General features: G+C 49.7%; 1 protein-coding gene across 1 annotated transcript in view; it reads left to right on the plus strand.

Annotated features, from left to right (window-relative positions):
* OVCH1 (ovochymase 1) overlaps window positions 1-17,390 on the plus strand; it is an 852,055-nt gene that overhangs the window by 100,986 nt on the left and 733,679 nt on the right. The gene's annotated exons all lie outside the window — the stretch shown is intronic.

Below are 17,390 nucleotides of genomic sequence, written 5' to 3' on the forward strand. Positions count from 1 at the left end.
ATATCTCTACCGGGTCTACTTCACTAGACATAGGCTATGGTGGGTGGACTGATTGCTTCCCCTCACTGTCTACGATGTGGGGTTTGCAGAGGGCACTCTCATACACTGTGTGGCAGTGCAGGGCGCTGTCAAGGTTTTAGCGAGGGGTGATCACATGCCTTTCAGAAGTCTTGGGATTGGATATTCCATTTTCGTCACAGCTGGCCATGCTGCATATTAGAGGGAATAACGGGCTATAGGCACAAGTGCCATTTGATTTGTTTTTGGTCTTACGCTAGCTAAGCGCGATATTGCCAGGGCCTGGAAGGAGGGATCCCCACCACTGGTTGTAGTCTGGAAGAAGGGCCTAGATTTCTCTATGGGTCTGGAGATATTTGTTTTCAAAGCGAGGGGATGCCCTCAAACATCCCAACATATGGAGGAGATGGGCGGATTATCGGGGGCTTTATCTGGCACCTGTCCCCTATCTCTGCTATTGGGGAGTTGTCATGAGGACAAGATTGTGGGGCAATTCTGTTCAATTCGGGTGGCTTGGAACTACATATTTCAGACTCTATATTTCGGACATGTCACTGCTGTTAAATTTTTCATTCAGATACTCCTATTTTCCAAACTGTAATATTTCAATATTGAAAAAGTTGACATCAGTATCGCTGTTAATAATTGCGTAATACTGGTAATCCTGGCTGTAGCTTGACTGACTCGGCTGTCAATAAAATTATGTAGTTTAAAGAAAAAAAAACTTTACCTTCGTTGAAAAGGCTAAAACACATTACACATCCATGATAATTCTCCTTATGCTGGCTGCATTTGAAAAATCGCTCAAAATCCAACAGAGCTACAAGATTGAAGGATTACAATTGTATGAAGTTGAACAGCTGTCAATCTTAATTGCAAAGCTCGTGGGAGGGCATTCATGCAAGCGTCTTTTAATTTTATTTGTTGCAGGTGTGTGTTTTTCTGGGGGTGTCTTTAGCAGCTTGCATGTTAGTTTTTCAGTTCATTTTCAGATTATCTGTTAATTTCGTTACATTGGAGAAATATTAAATGAGAAATATCGGGGTTATCACCCTGCACTTTTGCAGTAAGATGAAATAATGTTCTCATTAATCTTTCCAAACAAGACCATCTCAATCAACCAGTTGATTTGTATAGCGCAACTAATCACTTGAGAGGGTATCTAGGCACTTGCAAGGTTCGATGGGCTCAATTGAAAATCCAGGTCTTGAGTGTTCTTTGGTATTCCGGTAGAGATGTGGAAGCACGGAGCTGCCAGGGGAGATTGTTCCAAGCTTTCGCTGAGAGGTTGGAGAAGGAGCATCCTCTGCTCGAGCTCCTGTGATGCGGGGAGTGTGGGTGAGTGATAGGGAGGCAGAGCATAGTTGACTGGCTGGTTAATGGAAGTTCATGCAGTGGTTGATGTAGGCCAGTGCTAGGTTGTGAAGGGCCTTGTATTCGTGGGGCAGTAGTTTGAATTGGCATCTCTTCTTTTCTGGGAGCCAGTGGAGTTCCCTGCCGTAAGGGGGAGATGTGGATTTGTGGGGGTAGGTTAAGGATGAGCCTGGCTGTGGTGTTCTGGACGGCCTAGAGTCTCTTCAGCAGTTGTGTAGTGATCCCAGAGCAGAGGGCATTGCCGGAGTCCAGTCTGCCCGTGATGAGGGCTTGTGCAACTGTCAAGTGTTTGTGGGAAACCACTTGAAGATCTTTAATAGCCTGCTCAGAGTAAAGAAGCAGGCTGAGGCGACTGTTGATCTGGGACTTCTGTGTCTGCTTGATGTCGAGGATGATGCTGAGGTTTCTGCCATGGTCAGACGGGAAGGGTGCTGGTCCTAGTTCCGCAAGGTAATGGGAGTGTTCTGTGGTAGTTGTTGAAGATCGGTACTTCCATTTTGTCGGAGTTTCAAGCAGTTTTCTCTCAGCCAGTTGACGACATGTCATGCACTAGTGGAATCTGGCTCTTGTGTCTTTGGAGAGGATGAGTTGAGTGTTGTCTCCGTATGAGATGATGTGCCGTTGGGATCTATTTATGTTGGCCAAGGGTGTCATGTAGGTGTTGAAGTAGGTAGGGCTGAATGATGAGCCCTGGGGGATGCCACAGATTCCCTTGCGTTCAGAGGTGACTGGAGGTAGATGGACTTTCTGAGTTTTTCCAGTGAGGAATGAGGCAATCCATTGGAAGAAGTTTTCTTGGATACTGAAACTGTGAAGCCTGGTGATTAAAGGAGGAGGGATATTTTGTTGAACGCTGCTGAGAGTTTGAGGAGGATCAGGACCGTTGTGTCTCCTTGGTTGAGGACGGCTCTGATGTAGTCTGTGGCTGCAATTAGGGCAGTTTCAGTGCTGTCGTTGCTGCACAATCCAGACTAGGAGGCATTGAGAAGGTGGTTTTGCTTGATGTGTGGTGGGGGTCTCGGATGGCTTTCTCCAGTACTTTGGCCAGAAAAGGGAGATGGGTCGGTAGTTCTTGAGTTTCCTGGGTTTAACTGGTGGTTTCTTGAGTAGGGGTTTGGGGACTCTGGGGACGTGGCAGTGGTTATTGAGGTGTTGAGCAGGGAGGTGAGTTTAAAGCTTACATTGTCTCTTCAGATGTTGAAGATGTGGTGTGGGCAGGGGTCAGTCGGGGCTCCTGAGTGGATGAATTTCATGAAGGCAGCCTTTTCCTGGGTGGTGAGCAGGTTCCAAGTGGTCAGTCGGAGTTCTGTGCTGATTGCGGTGGGTGTGTGTTCGGTTGAGGCAGTCAGTAGGCTTGGGGTTCAGAGTTTTTGTAGACGGTGGAGATTTAATGTGGAAAAAATTGGTGAGGTTGTTGCTTAGCTCCTGCGAAGCAGTGATGCGGTTTTCAGTGGCTGTGGGGTTAGAGAACTCTGTGGCGATGTTGAAGAGTTCCTTGTTGTGGTTGGAACTGAAATCCATGCAAGCAGCCATGCCCTCACTCCTCTTCTCCCTCAGAAGCCGATGGTAGAGGTTTAGGGAGGTAGCGAAGGAGGTTCTGTCTGTGATCTCCTTGGTAGTGCATCATTTTTGTTCCCGCTGTTTGCAGATATTTAGCTGTTCTAGGTTCTTTAGTGTAACAGCTGGTGTGCTTTGTGGACTGTTAGAAGTTGGGTCTCTGGTTGGCAGAGTTATGCACCCAGGTAGGGATGACAAGTTATGATAAGTTAGATAAACACTAAAAATCACCTATGTTCACCCTCTGGTACTTGGGCACAGACCAGTCAGCCTTATCTAAAGAGGTGTTGTGTAAAGTATGTGTGACACACACACACAACGAAAACACCACAAAAATACTTCGCAAAGGTTTAGAAATATAGAGAATAATTTTATGAATAAAACAGGATCAAAACAACAAAAATCACTAAAGAATAAATCAAAGTAGTGCTTAATAAGGATTTGGAATCTTTGGCGATACCAGGCGAGTCAAAATGTTGGTACAATAAATTGATAATTTGATAGCAGTGAAAACAAGCAATGGATGCAATTTGGGCGCAATTGCTTTGTTGAATCATTTGGTTGATAAGGGTCATAAAGTTTCACCTACAAATGCTGAAGTTAATTACCCAGGAGATCAGATTCAAAAAGGAGTTTGTGTCTAAAGATTGTATCTCTGATTTTGAGAATGAATCCACCTTCTATACCTACAGAAATGAATGTTTCTAAACATGGTTGGTGTTAGAACGCATATCGCAGCCTCACAGGGAAAAGAGGAGCTACCGGACCCAACCATGGTGGTTGATGCCTTTTACTCGTGTTGTCCCAGGGCCTGAGCAGCTGGGCCATGTACCCCTTCAGTCCTTAACACTCGGTGTTATCGCAGAGTCAAAAATAGGGTCAAGGTAAACCTAGACTCAAAATACATCTTGCATCTTCAATGATGAGAGGGTGTGACCTTCCGGCTAGAGCGGTCGACCTCGAAGCTGGGGAACCAGGTTCTAGTCTAGGCGGGGACGCTCCACATCCTGTGATTCTGGGCAAATCACGTAATCTCCCCGTGCCCAGCAAAAATGAATGTCAGTTTTAACGCAAATGGTGCTCATGAAAAGCACTCTGATAACTTCGGGTCAAGTTCGCACTATATGTAACTCGGAAAAAATGATGGAATATCTAGCCAGATGCTCATTTTTATGACAAAGGTAGTATTTATACACGAACATAAAGTAAAAGAAGACACACAATATACATAGCCTCCTAAGGCCAGTGCTGTCTGGGCAGCGTCCGGAGTCCTAAGTCCCTGACTATTGGCAGTCGTTTGTTCCCATGTACAATAAATAACATTCAGGTTAAGCTTCTCTAAAGGGTCTGAGTCTTTGAAGTTCAAGAATGCTTTCTAGAAGTTCTTGTTGCAGCATCCTAGCGCTGTGAGGCAGAGCAAGTTCTTACAAAGTTCTTACCAAGGGCGCTGTAGTAAAAATCAGCCCTACCAACTCCCAGCGGTAGTCTCAGCACTGGAGGAAAGGTGGTTAGACCTCTGCAGTGCTCCTCCTGTGATGCAGTAAGGTCCTCTGATCCCTCTTGTAGGTCGGGGGCAGTGACTTCTTCCAATGCTTTAATTGTTTCTCTGGGCGCCCAGGTCCGAACCTGTAGTGCTTTATGGTTACACACTGATCCAGGGTGACAGCCCTCGCTCTCTGTAACGGTTCTCCAGGGTGACCAATGGTAATAGCGGCACTCTCTGGTATGCCGGGTTGTTAACTTGCAGACAGACTGCCCCTTCTGTGTGGTGGCACTTTCTTTCATGGCAAACCATCCCGAAATATGGGGTCACAAACTTTAGACCTGATCGGTTCAGTACATCTACGCGCCAAGATCCTCACCGGACCTCGGGTCTTCCAGGCACTCTCCTCCTCCTCACAGGATTCTATGGACTCCACAGGCATGCATACAGGGCAGATGGTCTTAATTGTCTTGGGCGATGATACTAAACCAGCTGGAAAACTATCAGACCTTGATCCTCCGTCTTGGCCACATAACGCAGAAGCCTTACTGAGCTTTTCCATGTTGTGGTACAACCACAGCTGACAGCTTAGCGGTTGACCATTTGTGAGACCCCAGCTCCACCTTTTAATCCATTTCCAGACAAAAATGTGATTTATTTTCTTACTTTGAAGCTTGTGTTGCTAGAGGGTACCTCCGTGACAGTTCCCATTCCTTTGTGCGGTCCTCTTCCCAGGAAGCAATCTGTCACAGCAGGAGTGACACCAACCCAGATAGCTCCACAACAGAGGCCAATGGACCTCCTCCTGGATCACACCTACATGTCCACCTCACTGGAATGCCTAACAAAAGGTTGCAAAGGACGGCCAACTCTATTGATTGATTTCCCGATCAGTGCCATTTCCTTCCTGAGGTGTGCCCAGCCACCACTGGCTAATGACCGGGGGAGAGGGCTGGGATCTTCCACATGCCATTCCAAGGCCCGGGTTTTCTAATAGGGATTTTACAGGATTACGTGTATTGTACTATTCACGGGCATGCATATATCACATCATGCATATACAGAAGCTTGCTGCACAGTTCCTCATACTAACATGATATAGGCCAAGGGTGATTAAAGCACACAACAGCAGACCTTTACATGAGTAGGTCCAATTCCAGTGACACAGTTAAAGAACTGTTCACTCTGCTAATCATAACTATAGAAACAATGTATGCTGCCACCAATGCTCTTGTGCTACTTAACTCTGGTAAGGGCACACCCCGTCACCACTGCAAGAGTAGCGCTTTTGGCACCCCTCCCTGTCTTACAAGACCACAATATGAGAGACCGGCCTAGTTCATTGCGCCCAAGAATGTCCTGTGTTCGTCCATGACATACGAGACCGCTCTAGGGATAGAGATGTGTTGCAGCGGAGACAGTTGGGGTAAGGGTGCATGTCCATCGCCATGCGTCCCCAGAGTTGGCTACTGTTGATGGAATCCCTGATTTTCCTTAATTGCAGAGCTGTAACGGGGAATGAACCATAGTGATGTAGTTGATCCAGTGCTTTGGGATGAAGAATGTATGCACGCCTTGTTAGAGCTGAGAGCACCCGCTCTAGGAATGTCCAATTCTGAAAAGGTTATTTATTCTGTCAGGAAATAGAAGGGTGCTCACTTTCTGTTCCTGGAAATGGAAAAAGATATGTTGCATATATGTTTTCAGCTCTACATCCAGTAACTACAGCTTTGCCTGGATGCTTAAGACCAGTGGCAATTGTTTCTATTGCCATTAATCAGAGCGATTTAGTTATGTGTCCCATGTAAAACTTATTAGTGCGTCTCTTAATAAGACGACACTTTTGACTCAAACTTGAACTCAACATCTAACTAATGCGGAGTTGACTAGATAAAAAATAAATCCTGCCAGCAGCGCCAAATGTGTCAATAAAAATGTGATATTTTAAATCATGCAACTTTATTGCCTTATCCAAAAGATGATTGTGATGAAGATATATCAGGATAATCCTGTTTAATTTCACAAACAGAATTGTACTCTAAGCCAAGATGCAACACAACTTTTGGCTAATTTGATTTTGTGTGAATGACTAAGGTTTGAGAGATGCTGTAAGGACCTTTATGAGCAGCATACGCAGTTTGCACACTGACATGCACGATAGAGGCATCATACTTATGTTATGTGATTTCTGCGCAAGTTGCTGAACTGCTTGCCATTACTAGAGCATTCAGCATAGTCTGTACATTGAGAGTTACAATCTACATTGATAGTCCATACTGCTTTGAAGCCGTCCATGATTTTGGCCAGTAATGGTCACAGCGAGGTTTCATAACTTCAGCTGGGACACCTGTTTGCAATGGCCAATGACTTTGGGGATGATCTTTGTGAAATGTAATGCAGATGGAAATTACATGATTACTAAAGGTAGAAAGTAGGCCCAGTCAGTGACCAATGTTATGCCACAAGGAATACTGCATTTTACCTGAACACAAATTAAAATCTGAAAAAATTGACTATGATTTTGCCTTTGTATCAGTACAAACATTTGATTAATGGAGAGATTTACAAAATGGATGTCAGATGAAGTGAAGAAAGTGGTAACATTTCGAACGTTACAGCATGAAGACTATTTCACAGAACTACACACGTGGGACGTGATGTGTCCAGGGGAGGTTGTTTAATATTTTCTTACTTCAGTGCTCATTTCAAAACGGCTGTGGAGGATTTCTGGCAGATATATAGTGTTAGCAAATATTTTTTTAAAGCAAACCTGTTACAATGAGCTTTGTAGAAAAGACAGTTGGTCCCTTCACATAGCTACAGTCTGAGTTTGTAGAGAGATCACCATGTAACGGTTTAAGGTACATACTGGTCATTTGTGGGTGTGTTTTTTCTTTTTTTAAATGGATCGATGCATATCAAACAAGGCGACCTTCATGCACGAACAGTTGTAAAATGATTGAAGCAGTTGATCCCTAGATGTGTAGTGCCAACTTCAATTGATTCAAACAATGGGGCACTTCAACAATAAAATCAGTTTTGTGTGCAGCATTGCGTATTGATGGAAGCTCCAATGTAGTTCTCATTCAAAAACATCAGGAGTAGTCGAAAAACGTTATAGTACCCTGAAAATCAAGTTTGCAGAAGTGAGGTTCATCTTCTCTGAAATGGCCAGGTGTGCTTGTGTTTGCTGTTGCTAAGGATAAGATGTACTCTGCATAAGAAAACTTGTGTTTGTGGGAGGGTCAGTGAAACTTCGGGCACTTTATCTGGAGTTTTGATTACTATCATTGGTGATTTGATCTTAGATCATTGCAAGCACCTTGCTGATACAGTATGCACACTCTCTCACCTGATGAGTTGCTACACCTTCTGTGCTTACAGCATTGTCATGATCTGTATCCAGAGGCTGGTTTTTGGTCAGAGAAGTATGCTTGGAAGTGCTCATGAAGGGCCCCTACTGTGTAATCTTAGTGGTGCACATGGCTGTGGCTTTAGATGTGCTTTTTTTTTAACGAAAGAGGGATACCTTTGTCATGTAATGAAGACCGTGTTTCACTTGTATTCCAAATTATAGTGAAATTATGAATAATTATGTGGATAACGTGATTAACTTTGTGAATGAAATTCACCCATTAGGAGAACCCGCAATCCCAGAAAATATAGGTGATTGTATTACTGGGATATTCACGGGGGCGTGGCTTGGGCGCCGATGGCGATGGTCGCCTGAGAGCTCGGCTCCGGGACTGAGCCCGGAATTATCCTGTAAATCGGAGGCTGCGGGGCACCCCAGACCCCGCATTCTGCTGAGCGGACCGACGGAGACCTGCCGGGGCCCCTGGTGGGGCTCGGATGAGGGTTGATCCGGAGTGGAACCGAAGTTTGCGGAGTTGCGGAGTGCGACCCAACATGGCGCCCGGACTTCTTTGTCCCCCTGGTCGGACCCATTGACTCGGAGGAGCGTCGCGAGCAGCGACCTGCGCCCGGCTTTGCCATCCCCGGCTGCTCTGTGCACTAGATATCAATTGGATCGGACTTTTTACAACGAGTCTGCACTCGGCTGGGTGACTGGGCGGATGCCCACGGTATAGGGGACCCCGGGAGCGGACGCCCTGTGATCCAGGCGGTGGCCCAACTCACGACACCGCACCTAGCTACGTTTTCCTGGCCAGTCCACTTCCATGGGAGGCGCGACACTTTGGCGCCACAAGTCGTCCGGTGGAGTTGGTGACCCTCACCCCGGGTCTCTAGCGGCTGAGCGGGCCTGCCCGACTCGGCGGCGGTTGTCTCCGCCCTCTCATCGGTGCCCTCGGACGCCGTGGCGGTGGCGTGAGCCGAAGCGGAGAAGTCTCCACAGGCCCTGGAGAAGGAGGTCTCCCATACTTGATTTGAAGACCAGTAACCGGGAGAGTCGTGGTCGGCATCTGCACCCGGAGACGCCTACTCCGGGACCTTCGCGGAGTGCCCCCGGTGGCATGGGGAAACCTAGAGGAGCCAAGGGGACTACCCCGACTGCCTCGGACTCGGAAGCCCAGGACAAAGGAACATGGGGACCCAAAGAGTTCTGGTGGCGCACAGATGCAACAACAGTTCGACCGCGTCCAGGAGGCGATAGCGACCACGAGATCGGCCCTCCAACAGGACATTGCCCAGGTGGCGACGAGCCTAGGCCTCCTCAGAGCGGACCACGGTAAACTGTCGGACCGGGTCAAGGAAGTGGAGAGCTCGGTGAAAACCTTGGAGCCGGCGCAGCGAACCTTGGCTGCAACGATGAAGGATGCCTTATCCCGAATTGCGACCCTGGAGCAGAGGGCGGAGGATGCGTAAGGCCGCAACAGAAGGAACAACATCCGTGTAGTGGGCCTCCCGGAAAAGATCGAGGATGGCGACATGGTGACATACTTGGAGACCTGGCTCCGTGACACGGTGGCCCCGGAGGGGCTATCCTCCTTCTACACTCTGGAGCGTGCCCACAGAGTCCCGGCGCGGCCACCGCAACAAGGACGCGCCCCGAGACCGGTGGTGGCGCGGTTATTGCACTTTCGGGACAGGGACTTAATCCTTAATGCGGCCAGACATAATGGTCCATTCAAAGTGGCGAACAGTCAGGTGAACATCTTCCCGGATTACACCTACGAGACTCAACGCAAGCGGTTCTCCTTCCTGGCGGTCAAGCGTGAGCTCAGGAGCGAGGGCATCCAGTACTCGCTCCTCTATCCTGCAAGGCTCCGCATCATTGTCGATGACAAAACTCAGTTCTTCGACACCCCGGAGGATGTCTGTGCCTGGCTCGAGCTTTACAGGGCAGGGAAAGATGGCTTCGGCTCCTCGTCCCAACAGGCGGATGAGCCGGAACAGAGACGGCGATCCAGGAGGATCAGGAATCGCCGCGGCCGCACGGGAGGGCCCTCAACTGCAGAGACGTCGTCGGAGCGGAGGGGAGTGTTGGAAGTATTGTCTGAGTTGTCTGGTGCACGAGACGAAGCCATTGAGGAGGAAAACAACCCGGGTGATGAGGAGGCACCATCGGAATCGGAGGACTCAGTGACTGACAGTGCCCATACACCGGTGATCACACCGAAATCGGTGGAGGACCTTTTGGATGGACAAGGGTAACGGGGTGTGCTGCCTTATTTTGGGTGGGGGCCCGGCAGGGGGGAGGCGGTTGCCGTCCATTGCTGCTGACAAAGAGGGTGGGAGGGGTGGGGTGCCCCTGTTTCTGCCCCGAGGGGGTTTTTGGTACTGTTTAGGGCTTGTTTTAGTCCTGGTGGCCTGAGCGTCGAGGGCCCACTGCCTCCGCCCGGCCCGCACCTGGCCCTTAAGGCCTTCCTACGGTGGCGACCGTAGGAGTAGTAGGGGTTATTGAGTTGAGGGAAGGCGAGGTTTGGATGGGATCTGGATGGCGCAGTTTGGGTCCTGTTCTGGGGTGGGTGGGTGAGAGTTCGGTTTGTTCTTGGGTTGTTTGGTTTTGGTTGGGGAAAATGGCCGCCATCAGTGCTGGGATGGATGATATCTTTTCTCTACGGGAGACCGGACGGGGAGACTGTGCGAGAACAATATGGGACAATGGCTGATGTTGCTAACTTGAAATGTGTTACTTGGAACGTAAGGGGGCTTCATACTATGTCCAGGCGCCACAAAGTCCACGCTTATTTAGTGCGTAGGGGAGTGCAAATGGCGCTGTTGCAGGAAACTCATCTAACCAGGGCGGAAGGGGCGGCGCTACAGCGTAGATGGAGGGGGCAGGTCTTTTCCACGTCGTACTCCGCGTATGCCAGAGGGGCGCTAATATGGATCAGAGCGGGGGTCCCCTTCCAAGTCACGAGAACAGTGATAGATCCAGAGGGACGTTACGTGGCCATCTCGGGCACTCTAGGAGGGAGGGACTTGAATGTTTGCTGTGTGTACGCTCCTAATGTGGACCAGACTGCCTTCCTCTCCAGGTTATCGGGCTCGTTGGCCCACTTTTTCTCCGGGCCCCTTCTGCTTGGGGGAGACTTCAACTCCGTAGTGGACGTGGATATTGACCGCTCCCATCCACCACTTCCCGATTCTCCGGTTCGTCGCACGGCTAAGGGTCGTCAGGATTGGCAGACCCGATGGGGTTTGACGGACATCTGGAGGGCGCATCACCCCGCATCTAGGGATTATTCATACTTCTCGGGCCTGCATGAGTTGCATGTCCGACTGGATGCCTTTCTTGGGTCGCCCGAACTGGTTTCGGCAGCGGTCCGATCTGAGTACTTGTCCAGAACCATTTCAGACCATAACCCACTCCTGCTGGACCTTCGCTGGTTCCCCGGGGCGCCGGCGGTGCCCACCTGGAAGCTGCGACCCGAGATTCTTGAGGACAGTGTTTTCAGAGCGGACCTGGGAGACAAGGTATTGGAATATTTTGCGTCCAACGGCGGCACCGCGAGTACACGAGCGTTAGAATGGGACGCTTTTAAGGTAGTGGTGAGGGGTTACTGTATTTCTAAGAAAGTGGGTATGAGGCGCGTTATCCTGGCTGACTTAGATGCAGCGGACCAGCAACTCCGCGAGCTTGAAATTCGCCGCCCTGGACACCCGGAATTGCAGGTACGAACGGCGGAGGCGAGGGAAAAGGTAGCGGCAGAGGTCGAACGGCTTCGCTGTTTTGATTATAAAGCCTATACGGTCCGATCCATCGCAGAGGGGGACAGATCGAGCACGCTGCTGGCATGGTTGGCCAACCCTACGCGCCAGTCCCAATTGACGACAAGTATGCGTGAGGCAGACGGCACCGAGGTACACACCCAACCAGAGATTCTTAGTTGCTTCCGGCATTATTATGAACGTTTGTACCGCAGTCGCTCCGCACGAGACCCTGCCCGGCTCGATAATTATCTACGTCCACTGGAGCTCCGCGTAGTGGAGCAAGAAGTGGCGAAGGCCCTGGGGTCCGACATTGAATTGGGGGAGATCCGCGGGGCTATTAAACGGATGGCGAGAAACAAGACCCCGGGCCTGGATGGCCTACCCGTGGAGTTTTATGCAGCTTACGCTGATCTCCTAGCCCCTCGATTGTTGGTGGTCTACAGGGAGGCGAAGAGGCTGGGGCGACTCCCGAGCTCGATGTGTGAGGCGCTGGTGGTTCCTCTCCTCAAACCGGGTCGAGACTCGTCCGACCCGGGGTCTTACCGCCCCCTATCAATGTTGACGGTGGACTATAAAATACTGAGCAGCATCTTGGCCTCGAGGCTGCTGGGACACATGAGTTCCCTAGTGCATGAAGACCAAGCTGGTTTCATCCCACGGCGAAACACGACTATGAATATTCGCAGGCTGTTCCGTTTGCTGGGGGAACCATTTGTGGATGCCCCGTCCCCGGTCGTCTTGTCGGTGGACCTAGAGAAGGCTTTTGATAGCCTGGAGTGGGACTACCTCTGTACGGTGCTGCGGAGATTCGGCCTCGGGGAGGGCTTTGTCAGGTGGACTGCGGTTCTCTATGCCTCTGCATCAGCCAGGGTCCGGGCGGGTCCACTGATTTCCTCACAGTATCCGGTGGAACGAGGCACGCGGCAAGGGTGTTCACTGTCCCCACTTCTCTTTGCGCTAGCGGTGGAGCCACTCGCGCTGCACCTTCGGTCGGGAGCCCACTATACGGGCTTGTGGACGCCTGCGGGCCCGCATTATGTTTCGCTGTATGCGGACGACCTGTTGCTCTTCCTAGAGGACCCGCTCGACGCTTTACGTGGAGCGGAGGTGGCGCTCAGAGTTTGGGGAGGTTTCGGGCCTCCGAGTGAACTGGTCCAAGACCTGTCTCTTTCCGGTACGCAAAGGTGCTCCCGCCCCTACCCTAACTAGGGAGATTCGATGGGAACCCGACTGCTTTAAGTACCTTGGGGTGTTCGTCTATCACGACCAACCCGACCTCCTGGATGGGAACATTGCCCGCAGCATTCGAGCACTTCGAGGCTGCATGGACTTTTGGGCCACGCTGCCGCTTTCGGTGGCGGGACGGATCGCCCTGCTTAAAATGGTGGCGCTTCCCCGGCTATTATATTACTTTCGGACTCTACCGATCTGGGTTCCACCAGCCACGTTTCGACTGTTACGCTCTATGGTGGTCGGATTCCTCTGGGGGTCGGGCCGCCGGCGGGTAGCCCTCAAAACCCTGATGAGGCCGAAAGACGAGGGGGGGCTCGGGGTGCCGGACTTTGAAAAGTATTATCTGGCGGCGCAGCTCCAGACCTTCACCCAGGAGACCGCCAGGGAATTCCGGGGCCCGGAAGACAGGAGGGGAACGGGCATGGCCAGGCATGTTCTCTCCTTTATAGTGCTGCGACAACGTTTGGCCCTGCGGGATTTGTCGATGGAGGAGCGGACTGTCCGCCTGTGTTGGAATCGGGCTCACGCCCGAGGCCAACTGAGAACACCATATGCACCTGAAATACCGTTGGGGATGCTGACGGCCCTCCCCCATGGAGGGGATTGGTCACGTTTGGCGGCCTGGGAGGATGCCGGCTTACAGCTGGTTGGGGATCTGTACGAGGACGGAGCACTCTTGTCCTTCCAGGATCTTATCGACCGATTCGAGATCCCCCGTGGTGATTTTCTGCTGCACTCGGCCATTGTCCGAGCAATCCAGGCACACTGGAAGAGCGGGCAGGAGGAACCCCCCTTATCTCAGGTGTGCCAGTACGTGATGATGTCTGCGGGCACGATGAAGGCGGTCACTTGCCTTTACGGCAGGTTGATTAACGAAGGGTTGGCTCCCCTTACCACTCTGAGAAACCGCTGGGAGGAGGACATTGGCAGGGAGATTCCGGAGACGACCTGGGCCCAGTTGGTGAGACGAGCCTGGAAGGGCACACGTAACGCCCGTTTCCAGCTGGTCCACTATTACGTTCTCCACAGAGCGTACCTGACCCCAGTGAAAATTAGGCGGTATTTTGCCACGAATTCGGCGGAATGCCCTAGGTGCCCAGCTCAGGAAGCGGACCTCCTACATATGCTATGGGCCTGTCCGGGATTGTCATCTTACTGGCAGGAAGTAGAGAAGACCCTGGAGGAGGTGACGGGGAGATCCTTATCATTTGATGCGGCGGTGGGGCTCCTACACTGGTTCCCCCATACCCCCAGGAATAAAATTTCTAGTAAATTTATCGACCTAGGGCTCCTCCTTGCTAAACGAGAGGTGACCAGGAACTGGAAGGCAAAAGTTGGTCCGACAGGCAGCAGATGGCACAGTGAGCTTTTGAAGTGGGCGGCGGGGGAGAGCGCGCTGAGATATCAACTAGCTTGGAGGCAGCGTAATGAGAAGGCGCAGGAGGCCGCGTTGGAGTGGGAAATGTTGGTGCAGGCCCTCAGGGATTTTTGTGCCCCCAGCGACTCTGAAGATGAAGAAGCGACTCGCCCTGAGTCCCGGTAAACGTTTGCACTGTTAGTCCTATTGCTTTCCCCGTGGGTCCCATGGCAGATCCTGTGGCGGTAGCTCCCAGGCGCTGGTGGCGGGGGTGGGTGGGGTTTCTTTTGATTAGTAGTATTTTGAGGGTGGGGGTTTTCTTTTGGGTTTATAGGCTTGTTTGGAAAAGCAGATGACGGACAGTGGATCATCCGGACCAGCTCAAGCATCCTGCTGAGCCCCCATTGCATCTCGCCGCCCGACCCCAGGGTTGTGGGCCGGATGGCTGTGTACGAAACTTAAGGTGGGGGGCCAGAGGGTTTTACTATGTTGATATTGCTTGTGATACAATGCTGGTCGATATTGTAACGATTTACTAATTCCTGCAATAAAAATATATTTAAAAAAAAAAAAAAATTACTGGGATATTCACAGATATATTAATGAAGATTATTGTAAATTAGTAATTATATTTATTGTTTATTTGTTTTGTGGGAAATGTTTTGCTTTTTTGACCTACTTACAAAAACAAGAAGAAAAAATGGAGACGAGTGATAAAGGTTGACGGTGCTCTTGACTTAAAAAAAAAAAAAGAAAAAAAGGGGAGGTTTACAAAAATCGGTGTTCGTGAAGGAAAATACTTCAACATAAGTTTCGTCTGATAATGTTCAATCGTCAGCTGGAGAGCTGTAGAAATTATTTTAATTCGAAAAATAATGCTTAACATTGGATATGTTCAGTCTGGTGCTACTATAGAGGGCTAGATTGTGCATGGTTTTTTGTAGTTGGGCTTGTTGTTAATTTGACAATTTATGATGTTTGTTGTGGCTACTTAATTTCTTAAAAGGACATTGCTTTTATAATTAAGGAATTTGGCTTCTGATTCTATTTTTATGTTCTGTAATTATTATTATAACAATTGAATGAATCAATAAACTGAGAGCCAGAAGAAGCCTAATTGTGCTAATTTCAAGTCTGATTTTCAGGCACAATTCTGAAAATGTCACTTAAAGAAAGTTGCCATTTTCTACCCCTAATCATTTTTATGCCTCTACCAGTGTCCTGTCACATGCCTGAATGGCTATGCTGTTGGGGGCTTGAGTATTCCTGCCACCCTAGGCTTTTTTCTACAAAAGGATTACCCTCACCCATGGACTCCCTGTGACACCACTGTGTCAACAGGAAGCACTGCTGAGCACTCTGTGGGGCATGCCTCACCCAGGCATCTCCTAAAGCCACATCCCTGTCTCCATGCAGTCATCACAAAGACAAATCAGAAGCCATAAGGATCCCTAGTGAAAGGTTCAAAAGGTAACTTTGAGGGCCACTCTTCCTCCTTCCACCTCGCTCAGTGGAGGGCTGCCCCCACTGGCTGAGTCCTTGGCTGGTGAACCAGGACTTCAAGGGGTCTTAGGGTTGCACCCGAAGACTGGTACACCTGAAGTGCACCACGCTTGAGTCTGCCTGGTACAGTCCTTGCTGACTGTGTGACAGCTCAGTGTAAGCCTCCTGACAGAAGTGGCTAATATTATCCCAGAATGAAACACAATGCCCCTTCCCTTAAGATAGGTCTTACCTGGCCACCTGGTACTACTACTGCAGTCACATCTGACTTCTGTACTGCCACACCCTGCTGGGGCAGGATCCACCATCTAAAACAGTGGCTGGTAAGTCAGGACTTTGAGGGGCCTCAGGGTAGTACCTGAAGGCTGGTACACCAGATATGCAACAGGCGAGAATCTGCTTAAAGCAGAGTCTCCTGCACACTTCCCTTCGACAGGGCATCCGTCCTCCAGCCTGGAATCTGACCCCACAGGACCTACCTGATTGAACACCTGGCTGGGTAGCACCACAGCCAACACCTTGGGCTCCGGTAAAAGCATCCTAGGATGACATACTACACTGTTCTTGAGCTGTCGCACATACTTCCATGACACCTCAGTATCTACCATTAACCCATCCTAAGGACCTAGAGTCTGACCCCTGCCTGATCACCTCCGTATCAGTCTCCACACCCATCTAAAGAACCATTCCCTCTGCAGGGCCAACCACAAACAACCTTGGATAGCTCGCCCTCCCCAACCGGATAATGTATGGTGACCATGGAAACCACCTCTTTCTTGCCCCATCACGCACACATTTGGAACATTTTTCAGGTGCTCTCTTCCGGCAGGAGCCATTGAACAGTAGGGGGTGAGCTTCATTGCAGGAATTCTGCCCTGCCCATGGTAATTACTAGAATGTCCTGGACCCCCCCAATCACCTCCGACACACCGTGAAGTAGAGTCTACCCCTCAAACTGATCCATGATTTGGGTACCAGTGGTTGTACTTAAATCTATAGAGAAGAACCTTCCTCCTACAGGCATAGTGTGTAGTGCTGGGGTTCAAAGGCCTCTACGGCCTGGAACACTCTAATGGGATCACTGTGTGAAAGGCCACCCAGTAACCAGATTTACAAAAATGCAATCCAGTCATAATAAACACAGATAATACATTAGCCAACAATCCATGTTTTCACGTGTTTGGGTAGCTTTTCTCTCCCACATCTGGAGTTTACCAAACCTTTGAACCTATGTCAAAACCATACACTGATATTTGAGCATTAATGCATGGGTAATGTGTGGCAAAACTGAACTTATCAAATGTTGATGCATACAGAACTAGATGCTGTTTTCTAGTGCTAAACACCAATGTGGGAAATTGAGCTATTAGTTGCTCAGGCTATGAAGCCTGCACAAGTAATAGGTCCACCATTTCCCCTTAATGGGAAACAAGCACTCCATTGTAGTGCTGGACTCTGTCAGGGTCGCAAAGCAGACCAGTCCCAGGCCTACTCAAAGAAGGTGGTATGTGCTAGTAATCGCCATTTTCTGGCACATAATAATGCTCAATCGGCGATTGTCCAGTCTGCGCCTTTTCTTTGGATAAGAAGCACATTTATTACGCACACACACTCTACTAAATACTATTCACGAATTAACAAGTAAATACATTTGTTCCCAAGAAGTGTCAGAATCCTTAGTCCTTGGAGAGAGAACTTAGCAGGTACTACTTCAGCCAAAAGTGCCCTCTCTTATTATGTGCATCT

Source organism: Lissotriton vulgaris, chromosome 1_2 (genome assembly GCF_964263255.1).
Source record: "Lissotriton vulgaris chromosome 1_2, aLisVul1.2, whole genome shotgun sequence".
Lineage (NCBI taxonomy): Eukaryota > Metazoa > Chordata > Amphibia > Caudata > Salamandridae > Lissotriton > Lissotriton vulgaris.